This window comes from Somniosus microcephalus, chromosome 25 (genome assembly GCF_052327205.1).
Source record: "Somniosus microcephalus isolate GS21.2 chromosome 25, FLI_Smic_1.0, whole genome shotgun sequence".
NCBI classification, from domain to species: Eukaryota; Metazoa; Chordata; class Chondrichthyes; order Squaliformes; family Somniosidae; genus Somniosus; species Somniosus microcephalus.
The window spans coordinates 18,594,994-18,620,354 of NC_141011.1; positions in this window are offsets into that span (position 1 = coordinate 18,594,994).

Here is a 25,361-nt window from a genome sequence, read left to right on the forward strand (position 1 = left end):
ACGGCTGGCGAACGCAACTGAATTTCTAGGCCACACTGTTTAAACACACTTCCATAAACAGCACTGTTCCTAGCTGCCCGTAATGCCCATTTTATATGGATCAGTTAAATGACCAGTCACTCTACTAGCATAAATAAATACTGGAAAACTGCATCGACATCTAAATAACATAACCAGGACAACAGACTGCAAACTGGTGGGTGCTTCCTGTACCAGTTCAAAATCTCATTGAAAAATTGAAAGAGAGAGTGTTAAAAGGGCAGGAATCCCGTGTAAATAGATTTCCACCCATTTATCCAATTGGTTTACATCCTCTATCAGCATAACCAACCGGAAAATCTACCCTATTCTCTCGCTCTCTCTCTCTCTCTGCACTCAGCACAACTGTTGATTAATTAGAATATTTACATCATTGAACTGAACAAGACATGGTTGGTTGTACTGGAAACCTTTGCATTTACTTCAGCTTCCAAAATCCAATTCATTTGAAAATAAAAACGTTACTTATTTAGCGTGAGGAAAGACACTAGTTAATAGGCCTCACATTTCCTTGCTATTTTTAGCGATTTTGGGGACTAGCAGCAAGGAACGTTGACCTCAAGCAAATTTCGGGATGAATCATTGAAATTTACAGCACAGAAGGAGGCCATTCGGCCCATCGTGTCCGTGCCAGCCAAAAAAAAGCGCTCTCCAGCCTAATCCCACTTTCCAGCTCTTGGTCCATGTCGGTTACGGCACTTCAAGTGCATATCCAAGTACTTTTTAAATGCGGTGGGGCCCATTCTAACTGGGCTTCTGCCTCGTATTGTTCCCAATGAAATTCCCAGCGGGAGCAGGGGAGGTGTTCCTGCTGCCTCTTTTGCACCATTCCCAGGCAAATGACATGGCAATGATGGATTGACCTCATACAGCCAAATTCCCATTGTACTCGGTCTAATCTATGGTAGCAGGAATGTGGTGTTGTAGCTTGACGGGATCAGCTAATCCTAGAGGAAGTTATGAATTCTAAGGGAAGTCAGACCCTAGGACTGTTTTGCCGATATTTCAGCATTGCCGGCATCTTTTTCAATACCTTTTCCCCGGGAAGCTGCTGAGGTATACTTCAAATTGCCACAGTAAGGGTCTCTGTGGTGGCCAGCAAAGTTTTGACCCCCATCCACAATAAATGATACAACTTTGCACCATGAGTTTCCCCGTGTTGATAAAAGAGGAGGAGTCGTGAAAGGAGCAAAGGACAGTGCGGCTGTACAGGAGAAGGATGGAACCGGCCCATTGGAAACCCCCTCCCCCCATACAAGTCTACAGGCCCCAGGGCTCTTCCAAGGGTGTCATAAACCGACCGTGCCACTTCACCCCAACAATACCTCAAGAAAGCTCATTGAGCAACACATCCAATTCAAGCACCAATATCTCTTTAATTGTTCTTGAGGAAACATTCTACATAAGTCACTCCTCCTTAATACCATGCTTACCTATGATCTATTCTACTGCTTCTTCTAGGTGCAACCTGAGGGCCATTGCCACAAAAGGTGGTTGGTTGCACACATGGATCAAGATCTGTTAGGACGCTGGTGGTCCTCAATCGCATGATAACTTGGTCCTGTGCAGCTTGGCCCTGCCTCCTGTGTGCTATTTGACTGGGACTCTGAGGCACTCATCGGGAGGCCTGACATGTCCTACTATCCTGAGACAGAGCAGCATTGTATTGGTTGGCTCCTATTATGCCACTGGTGCTAAGTCCAGGTCTAGGATGGCTGCTGATTAGCAGGACGGCTGGTTTAATGGTTCCTCTAAGAGTCTGATAGCCACAAGTGACTGAAAGCCAGTAGACAATACTCTCTCGTCTAACCCCCAGGTCCTGAAAGGCTGCAGTCTGTTCTTCAGATGAGGAGCTAATGTCCTGTCCTGGGCCACTCCTGGGGCTTGGGGGGGGCCTCAGACAGCAATGAGGCTGCCACATGCTCCATTGATGTCTGTAATGAATGAAACGTTTGTCTGATGCTGCTGAATATGAGAGCAGTGTACTCCACGACGATCCCTGCCATCTGCTGCATGCCCTGAGAGGGAGCTCAGTGCCTGCACATAGGTGTGATGCATGTTTCTTTTCAAAGCAGCATCCCTGCGATCAGAGCACACTGGACCCTCAAGCAAGATCAGCCATCTCTGCAGCCTTTGACCAGAAACGGCAGAGCCCTCTTCCACTCCCCATTCCTCTTGCTCCCTCATGTTATGTGAACCAACCAGTAGTCATCGCTCACCCACACTAAATTTCTGTATCCAGTGAAAGTCTCTGAGCTGGTGAGTGTGATAGAGGGCGAGTGAGGCAGAGAGTGAAAGAGAGGGGATATGGCCAGGAGGTGAAGGGCCTGTCACCTACTTCTCCTCATCATAATCATTATCATCGCCATCAGTATCTTTCTTCTCCTCCTCCTTTTCTTCATCTGTCTCCCTAAATAGTGGGAAGACTGAAGCCATTCTCCTCGGTTCCCGCCACTAACTCCGTTCCCTAGCCACCGACTCAATCCTTCTCCCTGGCAACTGTCTGGGGTGGAACTGGACTGTTTGCAAACTCTGCGTCCTATTTGACCCTGAGCTGAGCGTTCGACCCCATATCCTCTCTATCGCAAAGACCGCCTACTTCCACCTCCGAAATATCACTCGTCTCCGCCCCGCCTTAGCTCAACTACTGCTGAAACACTCTTTGTTACCTCCAGACTCGACCATTCCAAAGCTGTCCTGGCCGACCTCCCACCTTGCACCCTCCGTAAACTTGAGCTCATCCAAAGCCCTACTGCCCGTATTTTAGTTCACATCGAGTCCCGTTCACCCATCACCCCAATGTTAACCTACAGTGGCTCCCGGGACCGGCAACACCTGGACTTTCAAATTCTCGCAAAAGCAAAATACTGTGGATGCTGGACACCTGAAATAAAAACAGAAAATGCTGGAAATGCTCAGCAGGTCAGGCAGCATCCGTGGAGAGAGTGAGATGTACTTTTCCCAGTTCTGACGAAAGGTCATCAACTTGAAACGTTAACTCTGTTTCTCTCTCCACAGATGCTGCCTGACCTGCCGAGTATTTCCAGCATTTCCTGTTTTTATTTAAAATTCTTATCCTGGGGTTCAAATCCCTCCACGGCCTCGCCCATCCTTATCTCTGTAAACTGCTCCAGCCCTACGTTCTCTCTGCGTTCCTCCAATTCGGGCCTCTTGCGCATACCTGATTTCCTTCGCCCCGCCATTGGCGGCCGTGCCTTCGGTTGCCTAGGCCCTAAGCTCTGGAATTCCCTCCCTAAACCGCTCCGCCTCGCTACCTCTCTCTCCGCCTTTAAGTCGGCTCCTTAAAACCTACCTCTTTGGCCAAGCTTTTGGTCACCTGCCCTAATATCTTTGATTATGTGGCTCGGTGTCAAGTTTTGCCTGATAACGCTCCTGTGAAGCACGGTGGAATAGTTTTACTGCATTAAAGGTGCTATAGAAATGCAAGTTGTTGTTGAAAGTAAAAGCAGAGGACATAAGTGGAAATGAGTGAAAAGCAAATTTGGAATACAGTAGATAGGAGAAAGAAATGATTTACTCAAAAAGATAAATGTTTGGAACAATCAACCAAATAAAATAATAGAGAAAAACAATAAGGTTATTCAAAATACAATTAAATGATTCTATTATTCTAAATGCTACGACGGCAAGATTAATGTACCGGAGCAATGAGTTTTAATGCATCAAGTGGCCTTTCCTCAACCCTGAATTTTAGTTTCTGCGTGGTACTGTTGTTGGTAGCATATTTTTAAAAAGGTGGCCATTCTCTTTGTGTGACCCTTGACAGTGAATGTCAGCAAGCGATTCAACCAGTGGGTCATCACAGCCCAGCCCAAACCTGTCCTTAACCCACAGCCACAGAAGCACCTTTCGGGGATCTTAGTTATCTTTTTCCTCCCTAATCTTGGGGGGGGCGGTGGGGGGGTGGCGGTAAGCCAATTGTTGCATCTCCACAATCGCCCCAGCTGAGATCAGGTGATCTAGCACAGGCCCAGGATCATGCCTCGGCCTTTCCTGATCTGTGGCTAAGTGTATAAACTCACTGAGTGCTGAGCAATTACAGTTTTAGGAGATATTTCTGATGCTGAAATTCCCTCTTCTAACACATTTAAAGGACTCGTCTTAATTGTTAATGGTCTACTACTTTTGTACAGTAATTGTTAGCGTGCTTCACAAACTACTGATGTGGAACTGCTGTCATATAGCGTACTCTTGTGGTGATTGATATTCTGCACACTTGATCTGATTTGGAACCTGGTCTGTATTTTACACCCCATTTATTTACATGCTGTAGAATCACAGCTACTTGAGGTGGTTCTGCAGTATGCGCAGGCTCTGGATACCGTCCGGATATTGTGGGGCAGACTTGCCCCTGTACCCTTCCAGCTCAAAACAATGTTGACTACTAAGTTGCGGAAAGTGAGAGCTGATAATGGTGCAGCGAAGGAAACAGGGCAGCTGGGAGCCGAGTGAACAGGGCAACCAACAGGGTATCTCCTTAACCAAAGAGATTTTATGTATTGGAAAATAAACAGCGGAAAGACTGAGAAGAAGGTTGAATTAAAGGGGGTGAATTCAATGTTGAATCAGGTACAGAAAGAGAAATACAGAGCGGGAAAGAAAGATTGGATTAAGAGAGAAAAAAAAGACAGAAAGGAAAAGTAAGAAAAAATATTTTATTAATTTAAAATTTGAATTTTTTTGAAATCTCCTGAAACAATTCACAACCTGAGGGAAAGAGACTCCACATATATAATAGTTAATTTTTGGTGCCAGAGAGGTTGATTGGCAGTCACTAACACTTATCAAGTTGTTCCTCACACATGTGATTACTAGTCCTAAGTACCTGCGATGGGTTTAGTCAGTATCCACCGTGCAAACACAGCAACTTCACGCCATTCAATGCATTTCAATGGTGAGGCAGACAGCGAGATGCTGTTTTCTCGAAGCTAACAGCGGAGCGGCACAACGCGGACAGCAACCTTTGGATATTGGTATTTAACCGGGCATCTGCCCCTCGCCTGAAGTTTCTGTACCATTTACACATAAATAAGAGTGAGCGCCATTAACCTCATTATTTTGACAGCAAAATCTGGCCCAATATTTGGGTTGATTTCCTCCTCCCTGACACAGGGAGTAACATGAGGCCTGTTATAGCACCCGACACCAGCCTGAAAGTGTTAAATTGAATCGAGAAATTAAACTGGGTTCTTAGCTTGAATTTTAATTTCACATTTATTATTGTACAAATCTAATGCCCCTCCACCTCTGCACATGGGACTATGTGGTAACCTACATTATTGCAGAAAGATCTGATGACACTCCAGGTCAATAGTTACCATGGAGACCTAGGATAGATCCATTAGTGGTGACCCATGAAAACTGAGTAACCAGATGGGCCTGCATGCAAAGTAGGAGTAAAATATTCATAACTATACATATGTGTAAACTCTGCTTGGTTTGATCACTTTCTCTTTCTCCAGACCTTATTATATTTTAATATCCTGTTAACCAATATATAGTACTGAGAGCTGAATTGTGTAAAAGGAGCGGGCTTGTCGGGTTACACAGAAACATAGAAGATAGGAGCAGGAGTAGGCCATTCAGCCCCTCGAGCCTGCTCCACCATTTAATGAGATCATGGACGATCATCCAAATTCAGTACCCGGTCCCTGCTTTCTCCCCATACCCCTTGATCCCTTTAGCCTTAAGAAATATATCTAACTCCTTCTTGAATATATTTAATGAATTGGCCTCAACTGCCTTCTGTGGTAGAGAATTCCACAGGTTCACCACTCTCTGGGTGAAGAAATTCCTTCTCATCACTGTCCTAAGTGGCTTACCCCTTATCCTTAGACTGTGACCCCTGGTTCTGGACTCCCCCGCCATTGGGAACATCCTTCTTGCATCTAGTTGGTGTTCAAAAAGACATTCCCATATCTCAGTGATGTTTGGCCTCCATCTATGGCTGGACACATAGCAAATGCCTAGCTGGATCCCTTTCCTGGAAATTTGCTCACTGAGAGAGCAATCAACTGGTAAGAGAGGGAAACTGGGAGTAAACACATGCCTACTCCAGGCATCACAAGAATAGTGCTCCACCGAATGAGGTACCCTAAAGTAGGAAAGCCCTTTGACCTGCAGCCAAGCTGTCACCAACAAAAATAATAATTCAACTTTATTGTCATTGCACAAGTACATGAACAACGAAATGTGATCTTGCAAGCTCCCATGAGTCCAGTACAAATAACATTAACATTAAACGTAAATAGCACCGTCCTGGGAGAAGCAAAGCCGCTGCATCTGTGCGCGCCGCCATTCCATTTCCACCGTTCCTCCTGTCCGACAATCTTCAGCCCAACGCCTGGGCCTGCTCACCAGCCGCCCCTCCCGGGGCTCCTTCCGTGACCTTCTCACCAACTGCCCCTCCTCGGGGCTCCTTCCGTGACCTTCTGTACCTGGTCTTCCCTGATGGTCACCCCTCCAGGTACTAACCAGGCCTGGCTCTGCTTAGCTTCCAAGCCTTGCCAGTGACCATGTCAGAACATGTATCACTGTTGTGAGCTGTGGCTCGGTGGGTAGCACTCTCACCTCTGAGTCAAGAAGGTTGTGGGTTCAAGTCCCACTCCAGAGACCTGAGTACAAAAATCTAGGCTGATACTCCAGTGCAGTGCTGAGGGAGTGCTGCACTGTCAGTCTCTCTCTCCTCCCAGTCTCTCTCTCTCTCTCCCCCCAGTCTCTCAGGTGGATGTAAAAGATCCCATGGCACTATTTGAAGTAAGAGCAGGCCAATATTTGTCCCTCAATCAACATCACTAAAAAAAACATATTATCTGGTCATTATCACATTCCTGTTTATGCGCAAATGCTGCCTTTCCTACATCACAACAGTGACTACACTCCATCCTTCATTGGCTGTAAAGCGCTTTGGGACATCCTGAGGTCGCTATATAAATGCCAGTCTTTCTTTACTGTACCAACAGAGTTGTTGCATCGATCTACATAACTGCAAGATATAAGCAAAATACACAACAGCTGCACTAACAAGTAGATCAGTGTAAATTCTGGGGGGAAATATGAAAGTACGCCACTATAATGGAAAGCAGAATGGCCTAGTTACTTCCCTTGATTAGATGATCTGTCATGTCATCCAGTAACAACTGAAAGGTATGCTGCCTTCATTTTTCCTCATTTACAAATTGACAGTGCAGCGATGCAAACTGCTTTGGAACACATCATTGCATAATATTTGCTATTATCAATGTAACGAACTATCCACAATCCACAGATACCATTCATGCTATCACTGAAGCAGAACCAGATGATGCTGCATGAATGGAGAGAGGTTCTATGTAAAAGGGTATAACAGTCTAACACTGAATAACTGAGAAATACCAGTAAGTATACACTTATCTCCCTTTATAGCATTGACAATTTCTAACAATAAAATGGAACCTCAGGAGGTCTGCGAGGTTAACTGGTCCCAGTCTGTCAGGGGCCAGGCATACCATGCACGGACTGCATGCTGCCCTGTGAATTCTCTATTCTATGTTTTTCCCTCTTTTTGCTGAAACTTGCATTGATGTATAGCAATAAAAACATATTTTCGGTGCTGGAGAAGTGTCTTAGTATTTGTTGGGGTGTCTTCCCCACAAAGGAAAAACTGAAAACCACTGCGGTAAGGTTCAGGGATGGCTATCGATAGAAGCTCCAAAGCTATTGGCCCGTCTTTTCCCAGCACGCGTTTCCTGTGAGTGCCAGAACCACCAGAGGCATCAATCCCCACCAGGGGGCACCAGTCCCCAGCAGGGGGCATTAGTCCCCACCAGGGAGCACCAATCCCCACCAGGGGGCACCAGTCCCCAGCAGGGGGCATTAGTCCCCACCAGGGGACGTCAGTCCCTACCAGGGGGCATCAAACCCCACCAGGGAGCTCCAGTCCCCACCAGGGAGCGCCAGTCCCCACCAGGGGGGCACCAGACCCACCAGGGGGCATCAAACCCCACCAGGGAGCTCCAGTCCCCACCAGGGAGTGCCAGTCCCCACCAGGGGGGCACCAGGCCCCACCAGGGAGCACCAGTCCCCACCAGGGAGAGCCAGTCCCCACCAGGGGGAGCCAGTCCCCACCAGGGGGAGCCAGTCCCCACCAGGAAGCACCAGTCCCCAAAGGGGGGCACCAGGCCCCACCAGGGAGCACCAGACCCACCAGGGAGCACCAGACCCACCAGGGGGCATCAAACCCCACCAGGGGGGCACCAGACCCACCAGGGAGCGCCAGTCCCCACCAGGGGGGGACCAGGCCCCACCAGGGAGCACCAGACCCACCAGGGAGCGCCAGTCCCCACCAGGGAGCGCCAGTCCCCACCAGGGAGCGCCAGTCCCCACCAGGGGGTGCCAGTCCCCACCAGGGAGCGCCAGTCCCCACCAGGGAGTGCCAGTCCCCACTGGGGGGGCACCAGGCCCCACCAGGGAGCACCAGGCCCCACCAGGGAGCACCAGACCCACCAGGGAGCGCCAGTCCCCACCAGGGAGCGCCAGTCCCCACCAGGGAGCGCCAGTCCCCACCAGGGGGTGCCAGGCCCCACCAGGGAGCACCAGGCCCACCAGGGAGCGCCAGTCCCCACCAGGGGGGCACCAGGCCCCACCAGGGAGCACCAGTCCCCACCAGGGGGAGCCAGTCCCCACCAGGGAGCACCAGTCCCCAAAGGGGGGCACCAGGCCCCACCAGGGAGCACCAGACCCACCAGGGAGCACCAGACCCACCAGGGGGCATCAAACCCCACCAGGGGGGCACCAGACCCACCAGGGAGCGCCAGTCCCCACCAGGGGGGGACCAGGCCCCACCAGGGAGCACCAGACCCACCAGGGAGCGCCAGTCCCCACCAGGGAGCGCCAGTCCCCACCAGGGAGCGCCAGTCCCCACCAGGGGGTGCCAGTCCCCACCAGGGGGCGCCAGTCCCCACCAGGGAGCGCCAGTCCCCACCAGGGGGGCACCAGGCCCCACCAGGGAGCACCAGACCCACCAGGGAGCGCCAGTCCCCACCAGGGAGCGCCAGTCCCCACCAGGGGGTGCCAGGCCCCACCAGGGAGCACCAGGCCCACCAGGGAGCGCCAGTCCCCACCAGGGGGGGGCCAGTCCCCACCAGGGGGGGACCAGGCCCCACCAGGGAGCACCAGACCCACCAGGGAGCGCCAGTCCCCACCAGGGGGCGCCAGTCCCCACCAGGGAGTACCAGGCCCCACCAGGGAGCACCAGACCCACCAGGGAGCGCCAGTCCCCACCAGGGAGTGCCAGTCCCCACCAGGGGGTATCAAACCCCACCAGGGAGCGCCAGTCCCCACCAGGGGGTGCCAGTCCCCACCAGTGGGAGCCAGTCCCCACCAGGGGGAGCCAGTCCCCAGCAGGGGGCGCCAGTCCCCACTAGGGGAAGCCAGTCCCCAGCAGGGGGCGCCAGCCCCCACTAGGGGGAGCCAGTCCCCAGCAGGGGGCACCAGTCCCCACTAGGGGGAGCCAGTCCCCAGCAGGGGGTGCCAGTCCCCACTAGGGGGAGCCAGTCCCCAGCAGGGGGTGCCAGTCCCCACTAGGGGGAGCCAGTCCCCACCAGTGGGAGCCAGTCCCCACCAGGGGGAGCCAGTCCCCACCAGGGAGCACCAGTCCCCACTAGGGGGAGCCAGTCCCCACCAGGGGGTGCCAGTCCCCACTAGGGGGGAGCCAGTCCCCAGCAGGGGGCGCCAGTCCCCACTAGGGGGAGCCAGTCCCCAGCAGGGGGCGCCAGTCCCCACTAGGGGGTGCCAGTCCCCACTAGGGGGAGCCCAGTCCCCAGCAGGAGCACCAGTTCCCACCAGGGGGTGCCAGGCCCCACCAGGGGGCATCAATCCACCCCAGGGGACGTCAGTCCACACCAGGGGGCATCAATCCACACCAGGGGGCGCTAGTCCCCACCAAGGAGCAGCAGCCTCCAGCAGAGGGAGCCAGTACCCACCAGGGGGCGCCAGTCCCCACCAGAGGCACCAGATAATGGAATCAGCCTTTACAATTCTCCTTTAAATGCCCAATTACAAATTATCCCAGCCCTGAATATCATCAGCCTATTGCTTAGAGCCATTTTCTATCTTTGTGAGGTTCAACAGGACTTGTCAAAATTATATTAACATGAAAAAAATCAAGCTGTTAAAATTTCATAAAGTTTATTAAAATGTCTCTGGTGCTGTCTCAGGTGTCATTCAGCTGTTTTAATTCATTCATGTGTTGATCTCCGAGGCACTGCTCAATTTTACAATTGAGACCATTTATTTATACGTAGATATATGAAAAAAAAATGTAGAGTCCCTTGCACTTTTTAGTGTCAAAAGTAGTAAAATAAAGATAATAGTTTATATCGCGCTGGTTTTTTCTAACCTGGGACCAGAATAAGCGCTTGTCAAGATAATAAACTTTCCTCCCTAATAATGTCCAGTGTAGACAGCAATTAGGCAATGTGGCCTTAAAGGGTAAACACAGGGGGCGAGATTTTCCTCAGGGAATCTGCCCATTTTCAGAAGCAGACAGAAAATAAGGGTAGAGGCCTACCGCCAAATCGCATCACACCGCACCCCACCCCCCCCACCCCACCATAAAAAAGCTGCCTCGGAGATTTTGCTCCGTCCCACCCCCCCACCCCTCCTCCCCAGGGGGTTGGGCTTCTTTGGCCATTACATCCTTGCCCCACCATATGGAAATGAGGCCGGTGAGGTGGGCTTTTCTGTTGGGCCCCCCCCGCAACCCATTTCCCTCCTCTCATCCCCAGTTGCAACCATCAGGAAGGATCGCCTCTGCAGAATAGACTTTGTGGAAGGCCGCAGGCACCCCAGAGTTAAAGGCCACAAGGGTCTCCCAGCAACCTGTTACATTTGTGTTTGAAGTTTTTTTTTGCAGCATCTTGAAAGAGTTTTTTTTTAAGCTTTATTTAGCGTTTAGTTTTTTTAAAGGTTCCTTAAGAATGTATAGGGATTGTTAAAGTATTTCTGAAGTTTTTATTTAAACCCTTGCCTCCCAAATGATATTCTACTAGTGCATTTCCCCGTGGTGTTGGCCACAGTCAGTTGATGAAGGAAAGTTTTTTTTAATATAGAATTGGTGACGGAGTTAGGAGCGAGCGTTCGGAATCACAGTGCCACCTACTGACCAGAGCCTCCAGCTACATCTTTACAGGCAGCAGCTCACATAGAGACGATAGCGAAATACTGCAGATGTTGGAAATCCGAAATAACAACAGAAAATGCTGGAAAAACTCAGCAGGTCAGGCAACATCTGTGGAGAGAGAAACAGAGTTAACGTTTCAGGTCGATGATTTTCGTCAGAACTGCTGTTGAAAAAGGGAGAAAGATAACTGGATGGCGATTGCTGCTTAGGAAGGCTGATACCGATCATTACCACGCAACCAGTAGCAATCAAATTAAATGAGATATATCAAATCTAACATTTACAAGCACAGTTATTTGTCCAGAATTTATACTGATTATAATTTGGAGAGCCACAAGGACTTTCACTGGAGTTCCGTTAAATCATCATCGGCCAATGGGTTTAAAGAGAGAGAAGGAGAAAATAAGAGGGGCGAGTGATAGAGGGAAGGAGAGGAGTGAAACGGGAGAGGAATTGGAGAGAAATTAAATAGTGGGGGAGTGAGAGAACGAGGGGGGAAGAGAGAGTGGGGCGAATGAGAAAGAGGAATCAGACCGAGAGCGAGGGAATGCGAGGAAAGACAGGGATGTGAGACATGGGAGTGAGAGAAAGGCTGTCGGAGAAAAGAGCGATATATGGAGCGATAGAGGAGTGAGTATGAGGTAAGCAAAGCAGAAAAAAGGCAAATGAGGCAAGTACAGTAGTCCAAAGTGGGTGTGAGAGGGACAAAGTAATAAAGCAAGATAAAAATAAGAGAGGGGAGTGAGAAAGAGAATGGAGAGTGAGAGAGGGAGAAAGAGAGCAGCATATGCGAGGAAGAGAAGGCAGATTCAGGTCACTCTTTATTGATGGTCACCTGAGGACACAAGGCTGTCTTGACCGCTTGTGGACTGCCTTAAAATTTCAAAAATCAAAACGAAAAGAAAAATCAAAGCCTTTAAGTTGAGCCCAAGAACAAGAATCAAGGCTGAGGTGGGATTTGCTATCGGTCGGAGACCAGTAGCTGCCGAGGGTGATCCAGCGGCGGCAGCAATGCAAGCTAACCAAATCCGCATTACAGCTACGATAGCGAAATACTGCAGATGCTGGAAATCCAAAATAGCAACAGAAAATGCTGGAAAAACTCAGCAGGCCAGGCAACATCCGTGGAGAGAGAAATAGAGTCAACGTTTCAGGTCGAAACCCTTCGTCAAGACTGAAGAAGCTCAGGAAATGAAACCGATTAAAAGGCCAGTTTGGGGGCTGGGAAATGGGGATGAGAGAACAAAAGAGAAGTGAAGAGACATTAAGAGGTATTCAAAATGAGACGAGATGGTGATAGGACTAGTGGAGACAAAAGACGGCTCTAGATTAGGTGTGAAATGCGCTGGCAGAATGGGAGACAGCTGCCATGTGGGAGAGAAAAAAAAGCGGGGGGGAAAGGGCCAAAACAAAGGGGTGGATCAAAAATATAAGTAAAAATGTAATGGGGGCCGAGGTTATGATCTGAAATTGTTGAACTCGATATTGAGTCCGGAAGACTGTAAAGTGCCTAATTGGAAGATGAGGTGCTGTTCCTCGAGCTTCCGCTGAGCTTCTGCTGAGCGTTACAGCTACCCCGAGTGGCAACCACTCTGCAGCAACACACAAGTGACAGCGAGGGGCTGATTTTTCTCAGTCCCTGCCAGATACGCATAGCAGGGAATCCGCAGGTGCGATACCTGCACATTTTTCCGTTCATTTATTTCAGTCAACAGAAGATTGCGGGCAGTGTCTCCGCAATTTCCTGCTGTGTACCGCCAGTGGTCAAGGTTCCCTGGCAGCAGTGTGTAAACCCCGAAATTAAATCGGCCCTTCTCACTGCACCCAAAGAAGCGCTCTCTGGATCCTGCGTTGTTTTGTAACCCCAAAAGTTTGATATCTAGTTTTCTTTCACAAAAGTTGTATAATTTAATCTTTTTCCCTCAAATAATTGCTCCTGATCATGAATTATTGGTTGTTTTTCCTTAACAATAAACAGAGCTGCAAGCCCAGTGAATAAAATGGAGAAGAAAAAGATCTACTATTTCACATTCTGCTAAAGGCAACAATATATATATTTTATATATATATATAAAACCGACCGTCCCAGCAGACTTCAAAAAATTAACGTTCTCCTTTCCCAGTGTGATAATTGTCTTTGGTGTCAGCTTCTTCTCCGCAGTTGCAGAGTTGGATGTGTTTCATATAAAACCAGCTATTTACCCCTCTCCCCAGGGCAATAATATTCCGCAACTGAGATTACACACTTGTGCTAATAATTGCATGAGCCGACAGCCATGGACCAACATAATAGGAGAAATATAATGCAAGCAGTGTCCCTGGTGGATTTCAATATAACAATTATCACAACTCGCATCAATTTCTTGTGTACTTTTAAGCGCGGTCAGCCTTCGGGCAGAAATTAAACTGTGAGTTATCGGTGTCTGTGTGCTTCTCCATTGTATTATGGCATATAACGGAGCAAATAAGTCCTCTAAACTCCAGCCTTACATTGTGTTAGGAATGCAGCATGGATCATTTCTCTCAATGGGACAGAAAGGAGCAGGAGAGTCATTTTCTGCACATACACCAATTTATGGATAGGCTAGACGGGGAAAGGCTGTTCCCACGAGTTGATGGTACAAGGACTAGGGGGGGACACAGATTTAAGGTTTTGGGCAAGAGATACAGGGGGGGATGTGAGGGAAAACTTTTTTTACGCAGCGAGTGGTGAGGACCTGGAACTCGCTGCCGACGGAAGTGGTGGAAGCGGAGACACTCGATGTTTTCAAGGGGAGACTGGATAGGCACTTGAGGGAAATAAACTTGCAGGGCTACGGGGATAGAGTGGGGGAATGGGACTGACTGGATTGCTCTACAGAGAGCCAGCACGGACTCGATGGGCCGAATGGCCTCCTCCTGTGCTGTTATGACCCTATAACTATGACTCTATGTATTGCTGGTGATCATAACTAACCTCTGGATTTTTATCCAGTGTCTTTTGGTGTCTTGGGCAGTAACATCTTGGGTGGTCTGTTTATTATTTCTATTTGTTTTCTGAACTTGTACACAAAGCACAGATTCCTTTTTTCATCCTTATACTTGAAAGCTGGGACTTTAAAGAACAGCGAGATTATGACAAACGACCGCTCCCATTGCTTTGCCGATCATTGTCGCCTTGGTAATGGCTCTTCTGAGGAGCCCAGCAGTGAAAGCAGCTGATTGAATAAGTGAAAGCCCGACATCAATCACTCGTTTGCCGAATGCCCCAATTAGTGTGGAGTCGAGCTACACAGGCCGGGGAGGCAGGTTTATGCTGCAGCAAACAGGTAGCAAAAAATCCAAAACGTGCTCTTTATAAAATGACCCTTGCTGCACATAGTTGATCAGAGGCACAAATTCAAGAAGCAAAACTGCAGCAAGAAACACTCTTAGCACCATTCACAATCAATGAGTAACAAATCTAGATTGCTATAAACTCTCAATCCGTGCCATCACTAAGACCGCCTATTTCCACCCTCCGTAACATCGCCCGTCTCCGCCCCTGCCTCAGCTCATCCGCTGCTGAAACCCTCATTCATGTCTTTGTTACCTCTAGGCTTGACTATTCCAACGCACTCCTGGCCAATTCTACCCTACGTAAACTTGAGGTCATCCAAAACTCAGCTGCCCGTGCCCTAACTCGCACCAAGTCCCGTTCGCCCATCACCCCTGTGCTCGCTGACCTACATTGGCTCCCAGTTAAGCAACACCTCAATTTTAAAATTCTCAATTTTGTTTTCAAATTCCTCCATGGCCTCGCCCCTTCCTATCTCTATAACCTCCTCCAGCCGCACAACGCCCCCCCCCCCTCCCCCGAGATATCTGCGCTCCTCTAATTCTGGCCTCCTGAGCATCCCTGGTTTTAATCATTCCACCATTGGTGGCCGTGCCTTCAGCTGCCAAGGCTCGAAGCTCTGGAATTCCCTCCCCAAACATCTCCGCCTCTCTACCTCTCTCTCCTCCTTCAAGCTGCTCCTTAAAACCTAGTGCCAGCTGTGGCTCAGTGGGTAGCACACTTGCCTTGGCATCATGAAGGTTGTGGGTTCAAGTCTCACTCCAAGGACTTGAGCACATAAAGCTAGGCTGACACTGCAGTGCAGTGCAGTACTGAGGGAGTGCTGCACTGTTGGAGGTGCTGTCTTGTGGATGAGATGTTAAACTGAGGCTCCGTCTGGCTCTCTCAGGTGGATGTGAACGATCCCGTGGCACTCCGTTGAAGGAGAGCAGGGGAGTTATCCCTGGTGTCCTGGCCAATATTTCTCCCTTAACTAAACCAGATTATCTGATCATTTTCACTGTTTGTGAGAGCTTGCTGTGTGCAAATTGGCTGCTGTGTTTCCCCACATTACGACAGTGACTACACTTCATTGGCTGTAAAGCCCTTTGAGACACCTGGTGGTCGTGAAAGGCGCTATAGAAATGCAAGTCTTTCTTTACTTCATCTGCAGTAATATCTCCTTACGTGGCTCGGTGTCAACATTTGTTTGATAACGCTCCTGTGAAGCGCCTTGGGACGTTTTACTACGTTAAAGGTGCTTTATAAATGCAAGTTGTTGTTGTCTGACCATGCCTTCCCAGCATTGCTAATTCCATGAAAAGTCCTTCATTGGCTGTAAAGCGCTTTGGGGATGTCCTGAGGTCGTGAGAGGTGCTACAACAACACAAGTCATTCCTTTTTCTTTTTCCTAATTCTATGTGGGCTCAGGCATTGTAAGGTGAGAAAACTGGGAAATCGCTCTTTCAGGCCCGTTAAATTAATTCGTCTATTTTTGTGGACCTTAAGGACGATCTAGTGCCTTTTGTGCAAGAGCACTGGCGCACAGGCACTTTGCCCAGTCGGAAGATCAGCCTGTCCACGCATCAGATGAGGAACAGGCGAGACCTTCTCGCCCAATTTTCTGGCCTCCACTTACCTGATCCAGTGCTGGTGCCACTAGAAACGTGGGCTGGAAAATCGTCTCGCTGTTTTCACTTTATTCCTCAACAACCTGGACTCTGCTGCCCTCTACTGTCCATTTGCAATGATGGCTATTGGAAATAAATTCTTCAGTTCCACAGACTGCAGTTTTGTGATACATTGCTGCACAGGTAAAGGTTGTGGACACCTCCACAGTCAACATCACAACTTGCAGACTGCTTGGCACTCGCTCTAATGACAGCAGGAAAGGCTGGTGCTCAGATAGCTGCCTTCTTTTTTAATATAAGCCCATGAGGTCTGAAGTGAGGCCTTCTGGGGGCTGAGAAAGGACACATGCTCGACCTCTGGACACTGGGCTCCTGCTCCCTCGTGAACTGCCCATTAATTTTTTATGGGCGCGCGGCCCCTTTAACGGCCTGGGCAGCCTATTCGAATTCCCGCACAGGCGCGGTTTTCCCTATTATAAAGCCAGTAAACAGTCTGCGCAAGACCTTCAGACGGGGAACACTGCCTGTGATAGTGCAGCACCCCCTCAATGCTACACCGGAGTGATAGCTTAGATTTTGTGCTCAAGTCTCCGAAATGGGGCTTAAACCCACAACCTTGTGACTCAGAGGCGAGTGTGCTACCAACTGAGCCACAACAGACACTGAACTTCACCATCTACATGGTATGGTACCTTGGCAGGCTCCTGGGGTTAGTAACCTCTTTTCTCATCTGCAGCTACAAGCTTTCGCTGCTTAACAAAGCATTTACTGTGCCTTCCGCCTTCTGCGAACCAACTATATTGTGGGGAGGGCGCCCTGGGTCCAAAACAGGGCAGCCCTCCTTCGCTGAACCTCTTGCAATAAAGTGTACAAATCAGATCTATATCTTTCGCCAACCTCGTCCAGGTTTCTTTCCAGTAACTATGAAGCAGCCCCTTTAAACTGCCTTTAATAGCTCCTGCCCCCCACTGACACCAAGGGCTAGAAATTGGGCTCCGTTAGCACCTCCGAAGGGGGGGGGGGCGCTAATGGGGCGCAAATGGGTTTGTGACCGGGCGCGGCGATGTCAACGCCTCCCGCTAAATTCGGCGGGAGTTTTGCGGTGGCGGTAAGTCGTTGTGCCCCAATCTCCTGCGCCCGGAGTTCGTGACGCCATTACCGTGCGCAGCGCCCCGGTAGTGCCCCAGATGAAAAATTCCCTCTGGTCCCCTGCTTGTGAGCCTGCCATTAACAAGGACAGGTAGAGGAGGCGGCTTTCAGTCGGGTGTCCCCTGGAGGAGGCGGCTTTCAGTCGGATGTCCCCTGGAGGAGACGGCTTTCAGTCGGGTGTCCCCTGGAGGAGGCGGCGCTATTTAAAGGCGGCCACTTCCGGTGTAGTTTGCGTCGGCCAACAAAGCTGCGTTGTTAGTTTCACATCGGCAAAGAAGCCTTTTGACCGATTTGAGCGTTTTGCATTTTAACGAGTGTTCTGGCATATAAAGATTATTGAGTTCCACTGAGGGGAGATTTGAAAGTGCAATATTTGAACCCTTTCATGGGGGCTGTACTGGCACTGGACCTCGCCCTCCAGCGTCAATGTCGGAGGCAACTGAGGCACAGAGAAAGAGTGCAAAATGTGGTCAGAGGGAGGAGGGCCAACAGGGCTCTCAACAGGAGGCCTCACCCACCCAGGGTATTCCGGCAGCAGTTCTCCTACATCAATTTCACTGAGGACCAGCGTGTTAGAAGGTTCCACTTCCGTAAGGACGTGGTCACAGAGCTCTGTCACCTCCTGTAGCCAGACCTCGAGCCTCAGATCAGGACCACCTCGGCTCTCTCAGTGGCAGTCAAGGTCACCGTTGCCCTCAATTTCTACGCCAGTGGATCATTCCCGTGTGTGACAGGCGACATCTCCAACATCTCCCAGTTTGCCATCCATTGCTCCATCCGCTGGGTCACAGTTGCTCTGTACAGAAGGAGAAGGGACTTCATTTCCTTCCCCATGAGCAGGGAGAAGCAGCACGAGCGTGCCTGTGGCTTTGCCAGGATAGTGGGCATTCCCCATGGTGCAGAGCGCCATTGACTGCACCCTCGTCGCTTTGCAGGCACCTCATAACAATCTTGAGGTATTCCGTAACCGCAAAAGCTACCACTCACTTAATGTGCAGTTGGTGTGCGACCACAGACAGCGAATCCTCACCGTCAATGCCCACTATCCTGGCAGCAGCCACGATGCCTTCATCCTGCGCCAGACCGGTGTGCCAGATCTGTTCCAGCTACCACATCAAGTTTACGGCTGGCTGCTGGGAAACAAGGGCTATCAGCTCTCCACCTGGTTCATGGCTCCCTTGCGCAACCCCAACACTCATGCCCAACACTCATATAATGAGAGCCATGGTGCCACCATGAACATAATTGAGCAGACCATCGGAGTGCTCAAGCAACGGTTCCGTTGCTTTGACCGCTCGGGAGGAGTCTTCCAGTACTCGGCTGAGCGGGTGTCCCTTTTCGTCATCGTCTGCTGCATGCTCCACAACTTGGCCATTATGAGGGCGCAGCCGATGCCGCCAGGCATAGCCACACCACCTCAGGAGGAGGAGGATGAAGAAGAGGAGCAGGAGGAACAGGACGAACAGCAGCGACGGAGGAGGCAGCCACTCAATCAGCGTTCTGCAAGGTCAGTCCGTGACTGTCTCATCAGACTTCATTTCCAGTGACTTCGAGTCCTCGTTCCGGTTGCTGAGCACGTCGCCATCATTCCATCACTTTGTGATTCTATACCACACCCCACAACTGAAATGAGGCACAGCACCAAATCTGCAACATTCCAGTAATAAATTTATCAAAAACCATTAACCACATATATACAACAACAATATTGACTAATCGCCCTTGTGCAAACCCTTGCCTCCCCTCTTTACAATCCGCTTTCCTAATCTAGTGCTCCTACGTAGTGTCTCCCCAGTGGCTGCAACAGGGCTGGTGGAAGGCTGCTGAGTGTCAGTGCCAGAGACTACAGATAGCCTTGCAGGATGCCCTCGACCAGCTCAAAGGTCTATGGTGGGCTCCATGGTGTGCACAGAGCTCTGTGCAATGTTGGAGGCGGACTCCTCCACACTCCTTCCCCATTGCCGAGAGGATCTGGGGCACCCCTGCCATTGCACCTATCATCTCGGTGTGCATGGCCATCACCCTTCTTGTGAACGCTTCCCCATCGAGGTCCTCACCTGAGTCCTGTGTAGCAGAACTCGCGCGTGAACTCGCCCTCCAGGGTGCTGGCTCCCGAGCTACCCTTTCCCCCTGGCCTTGCTGCAGCCCGCTTGTCCCCGGTGGATCACCCAGTGCAGACCTCTCTACTAAACTTACCTCTAAAGATCGCATAGTGCCAGTATCTGAGGTGGTGCCTGCGGGTGAGAGATGCAGTGACGGTGCTTTGCTCCTCCTCCTCTTCTCCTTCCTCACTCTCAGTGGGGGGCTCAGGGACAGGCTGGTCATCTGGTTGTTGATTATCTGAAAGCATAAAGGTGAGGGCAGGGGGGCAGGAATGGAGCAAGAAATGCAGACAGTATCAGGAGGTGGAAAGTGAGAAAGGTTTGTGGTGTGAGGGTGAAAGTGGGATGAGAGAAGGAGAGGGACTGAAGATACTATTTTTGCCCCCAACGGGGTCAATGTCGCCGACGGCCATGGTGCCCACCACCTGCTCGCTCCTCCAGGTCTGAGAGCTGCTGGAGCTGCGCATCACCCCCGCCTGTTCTCTGCTGCTCCCTCCTATTGTGGGCCATCTTGGCCTGCAAGAGAAACGAATGTGTGAGTCAGAGTCCAGCTGTGTGTTTGGGAGATATGCCTGCCGTCATTGAATAGCTGTGATTGTGGGCAAGGCATGAGATGTGGATGTGAGTTTGAGTCGGTGAAGATGTTTGGTGGGTGAGTGGTGGGGGTGTGGTTGTTTGCGCAGTGTGCACAGACTGAGGTTCAGATGCTGGTATGTAGGACTTGTTGAAGCATGTACTCACCTTGACCACCCGAGTGAGGTCGTTGAATTTCTTGCGGCACTGTGTCAGGCTGCGTTCCACCACACTACTGGCCGAGACCTCCCGGGCCACTTCCCTCCACATTGCCCTGAATACCTGAGGCGATGGCCTCCTTCCAATGGCTGGGAACAGCATTGCCCTCCTTCGCTCCTCTCCAGCCACCAATGCCTCCAATGGCACGTCTGTGAACCGACGAGCTCTCTCCCTGGGAGTGGGAACAGCCATCAGGGGACTCATTGGCTCGCAGGTCACCTCAACACCAGCAATGCTGAAAATGAGCATCTGCACAATGATGCAACCTCCCGTTTAAGAGCTGGAAGGAACCAGTGTGAAACATCATTGCTGAATGTATTGCACCTGAAATTCATTAGCGCTCTGCTGGTAGCGCCCCTGTAGCGCCCCGCTGAGGTCATTAGTGTTTGATTTAGTGCCTCACTTCCTTCCAGGGCGCTAACACCCAATTTAGTAGAAGTTCAGAATCCTTAACGCCTGGCGCTAAATTTTCAAAATTTCAAAAGTTAGTGCCCCAAACGGGCCGATACACAATTTCACCCCCATTATCTGGTCATTAGCACATTGCTGTTTGTGGGAGCTTGCTGTGCGCAAATTGGCTGCCGCGTTTCCTACATTACAACAGTGACTGCACTTAAATAAGTATTTCATTGGCTGTAAAGGGCTTTGGGACTTCCGGTGGTCGTGATAGGCGCTCTATAAATGCAAGTCTTTCTTTCTTTTTCTTTCGCCCTTCTCCTTCAAATAAGGGTGCGACTGATGACTCTCACCATATCAAAGTACTATGGAAGCTGCTGGGGAACCAGGTATTGAGCTACATGATTCTGCTCTGGTGGTCGCAGACGGTCAGAGAGGAGAACCACTTTTCTGTTCATAAAGGTCAATGCATTATGGCCAGGAGCCCAAACGACTACACTGAAGAGGAATCAGTCACTCCTTGTGTTCACGGAAAGCCAGCAGCATGATGGGATTGCGCTGCAGTCTCACACAAGCTGGTGCTGATGGAAGCGATTAAGGCAGTGGCCCACCTGACTAAAACGTCAAGTCATCTGTTTGATGTACCTATGAGCAATGAACTTAATAGCTGAACTGAAGTCTGGATGCTACCTCATTGTTTTATGTGTGGCGGCTCAGAGTGGCCTGGCGCTGTACCAAAGAGGAATGTCATTGAATCGGTGGGATGGATGGATTGATGGTTTCCTTCTTTCTTTGGGGGCGGGGTGGTTTGTGCAGTGTGCTCAGACTGAGGTTCAGATGCTGGTATGTAGGAGCTGTTGAAGCATGTACTCACCCTGACCACCCGAGTGAGGTCGTTGAATTTCTTGCGGCACTGTGTCAGGCTGCGTTCCACCACACTACTGGCCGAGACCTCCCGGGCCACTTTCTCAATGGTCTGACAAGATAATAATAACTCATTATTATGAAGACCATCATTTTGGCACAACTTGGACAATTCTAATGGTACCTTTCACTTGAAAGCCATTGAAAACACAATCTGTCGACTTTATCCAATTTCCCTCTTCATCTATGGCATAATTCCCCTGACTGCTCAGAATTGGGAACACGAATGCATGGTATTGTTCTGATTTCCCTCTTTCTTTGTGTTTGTGTTGGGGGGGTGGGGGGTGGCGCGGTAAGGTAAGGGGTGAAGTGCCTACCTTTGCTCTGTAACTCAGCCAACAGTCTGACAAGATGCAGAAGTCACAGTGAAGATAAGTACGGGCATAAAAGTCCATCCCACCAATTTAGTGGCATGCATCTTCGATACATCACCAGGCCACTCTAAGTTGTTAAGCAGTCACACATTAAAACAATAAGGTAGCATCCATACTTCAGTAGTCCATTTGTGCCCATCAGGTATTTTCTAGAATCTGTGCAATATATTATTCTGATGAGTTTATATTGAAATGTCAGGCATGAATAGATTGCTGTAATATACAAACTGCACTAGCGACTAGGCTAGACTGGTAGGCAGCTGGCATTTGTAATAACAATACTAATCTATGAATGGCATTGAAGGATTGACAGGTTTGTTCTAAGCATTGAGATTAAAAGTTTAGTTATTTTCTTCAAAACTAACAGGACTACTTTGCTCACTCTGTGCTAAACTGTTAAAGAGGTGCCTACTTTATTCAAAAGTGGCAGAATAATGTTGTTTGTTTGCCAAACACTGCGATACAATGTTACAATTCATGTCATGATACCACTGAGACTGAAAAACATCATCACGTTGCTTATGCTGGACATCAAAATAAAGAAACTGGCTCTTCCAGTTGTTCTCTCCCTCCCCGCACATAAAGATGGTGTTTCTTTACGAACATAAGGGGGGAGTTTCCCCAGCCCTGGGGAGACGGGTTTGGAGGCGGGACTGCCGGGAAAATGGCAGAAACTGAGAGCGGGTACCGAATCTGCTCCCAACCCGACTCGCACAGGGACCCGTCTCCTCAAGGCGGGAAGGGGATTAGAGCCACTTAACTGGCTGTTAACAGGTAGTTAACAGGCAGTTTTGAAGCTTATCCCCATTTTACCCCTGCAAGTGCGGGCTTCCCGACAGCTGCGAACCTCGCCAGGGTCAGCGAGGTGAGCAGTGGGTCTGCGGGGGTGAGAGGGGTCGAACAGTCCGCTGTACAGTTGAGTGATGGGTGCAAGTGTGGAGAGGTAAGTATGAGAGGTGAGTGTAAAGTGTTGGAAAAAGTTTCCTTAGCTTTGCTTCTTCCTGCAGGCTTCAACCCTTGGGGATCCGGAGGTGCCTCATCTCAACAGCAGAGATGACAGAATGGCTGCTGCATTCTCAGATGCAGCAGCCATCTACTTTCTGCTGAGGAGAGAGGTTTTGGTGAGCCTTCAGTGCAAGGGCTCACCTTAGAACAGAGATTGTCAGTGTTTGACAGCTTCTCAAAGCTGTCAAACGCTGACAATTCATCTGTCAAAAAATTTTTGACAGATGAAACATCATACGCTGACGTCCTCTGTCACCGGCTTTCTCTTAATTGGCCGGTAGGTGGGCTTAACAAGGTCAATCAAGGGAAAACAGTATGGGTTGGTCAGTCGTCGCTGGGGGCGGGACTAAAACCTGAAAACCAGCAGTCCCACCCCCAGCGCACCTTCATCGAAAAAATCCAGCCCAGTGTTTCTTTAAGAACACAAGGGATCAGCCAGGGCGGCAGGAGAGACATTACAATTAGCCTCATCACCCTTTTGGTGAGGGAGAGCAATAAAACCAGCCCAGGCTTCCCACTCCTGACTGCTGCCCAGTGACTGCTGGAAAGTGGATTTCAGATGAGGGCAAAATCCCATTTGGCTGTGGAGCCTCGTGTAGTCGAATAGCCTGTCGACACCAGCCTCACACACAAAGAGTTGCCATGTGGGTGTAGGACTGGAGTGCCTTTGGAATCATGCTCCGTTGTGAGTCAGCGCCTTCGGGAACGAAAGGGGGAAAAGTGAGCAAAAGAAAAATGCCAATCAAAAAAGTCAAATCAACCCACGTACCAATTTGCTTTGCATTTTAAAGGAATTTTCATGGTTATTGAGACCAGCTCGTAAAACAGAAGCGCAGCTGGGCTGCTACAGCCTGGCGGTGATTTTTAAATACTTCAATTAGATTTTTTTTTAAAGCCTGCTGCATGCATCAGGGTCCACCAGGCTGAAATGAAACCCAAAGTCCGACACTGGGCCATTTACTTTTGGGATAGAAATGAGCAGGTTGGAATGGAAGACAGTTTCAACTGAAAGCGCACTGCAGGAAAGCGAGCTGCAGACATTTTGGCCGATGCGAGCGTCTACTCTGGAGATTCCAGTCATTTATTTTATCAGCTACCCCCAAGACAGCTGCAATTTGAAAAGGGTATAACATCTGAACGTTACGTGTTATTATTGTTGTGAACACAGCGTGGAGCAAAGGAGCCATTCGGATGGTAATTCACTGGCGCGGAAAATCATGTATAGTCACTTTCCCTCCAATTTTAAAATTAATGAAAGGCATTAAATATGCAAAGCTTTGGGAGTCATTTTGATACGTGCGTCAGAGATACGGTGAGTTTTGCTAGCTCGACTCTCAACAGTAAAAACGCCACAAACAAAACCAGACTAACTTGACATTCTTAGACTTTTGCTGCCCATTTTCTTTTTTTTTTCTAGCCCCCCCCTCGCGCTTGGGTTGCTGCGCGGGCGCCAGTCGCCCACTGGCACCTCGCACAAATGGCTGCTCTTCACGTGTGAACCTTAGCCAGCGAATACTGACTGCGGGCAACACAGCCGAGCCAACGGCAGAAGGCGAGACAAGCTTTGCGGGTTCCCCGGGGGAAAATGGTTCACGAGATTGATTCCTGGGGCGGCGGGACTGTCGTATGAGAAGAGATTGAGTAAACTAGGCCTGTATTCTCTTGAATTCAGAAGAATGAGAGGGGATCTTGTTGAAGCATACAAAATTACAGGGCGCGATTGTAATGTAGAGAAATGTGGCAGCCAATTTGCACAGCTAAGTCTCACAAACAGCATTGAGAGAAACGACTAGATAATCTGTTTTAGTGATGTTGCTTGAGGCATAAATGTTACTCTGGAACTCCCTCCCCCAGAATACTGCAGATGCTTGGTCAACTGAAATTTTCTAAGATTAAGGTAGCTGCAGATCACCCAGGATCGAATTGAATTGTTAAACAGGCTCGAGGGGCTGAATGGCCAACTCGTGTTCCTATGTCCCTCCTTCAAATGGTGCCATGGGATTTATTTTATGCAACCACCTGAGAGGGCAGACAGGAACCTTAGTTTAACGTCTCAATCCGAAAGACAGCACCTCCAGCAGTGCAGCGCTTCCCTCAGCACTGGGGGTGATTTTTGCCAATGGGGGCGCGTTAGAGGCGGGACTGCTGCTTGTCGGGGTTTTAGTCCCGCCTCCATCGATGTCTGGCCAACCCACGCTATTTTCCCTTGATTGATCTTGTTAAGCCGCCCAGCGGGCTTAGCAGGCCGATTAAGGGGAAGCCGGTTACAGAGAACGTCAGCATATGACGTTTCATCTGTCAAAAATTTTTGACAGATGAATTGTCATCGTTTGGCAGCTCTGTGGAGCTGTCAAACACTGACATTCTCTGTAGTTTGATGAGTTCTTGTATTCAAGACTCATCAAACCTCTTTTGTGAGCAGAAATTAGATGGTTGTTGCATCGGAGAATGCAGCAGTCATCTGTCATCTCT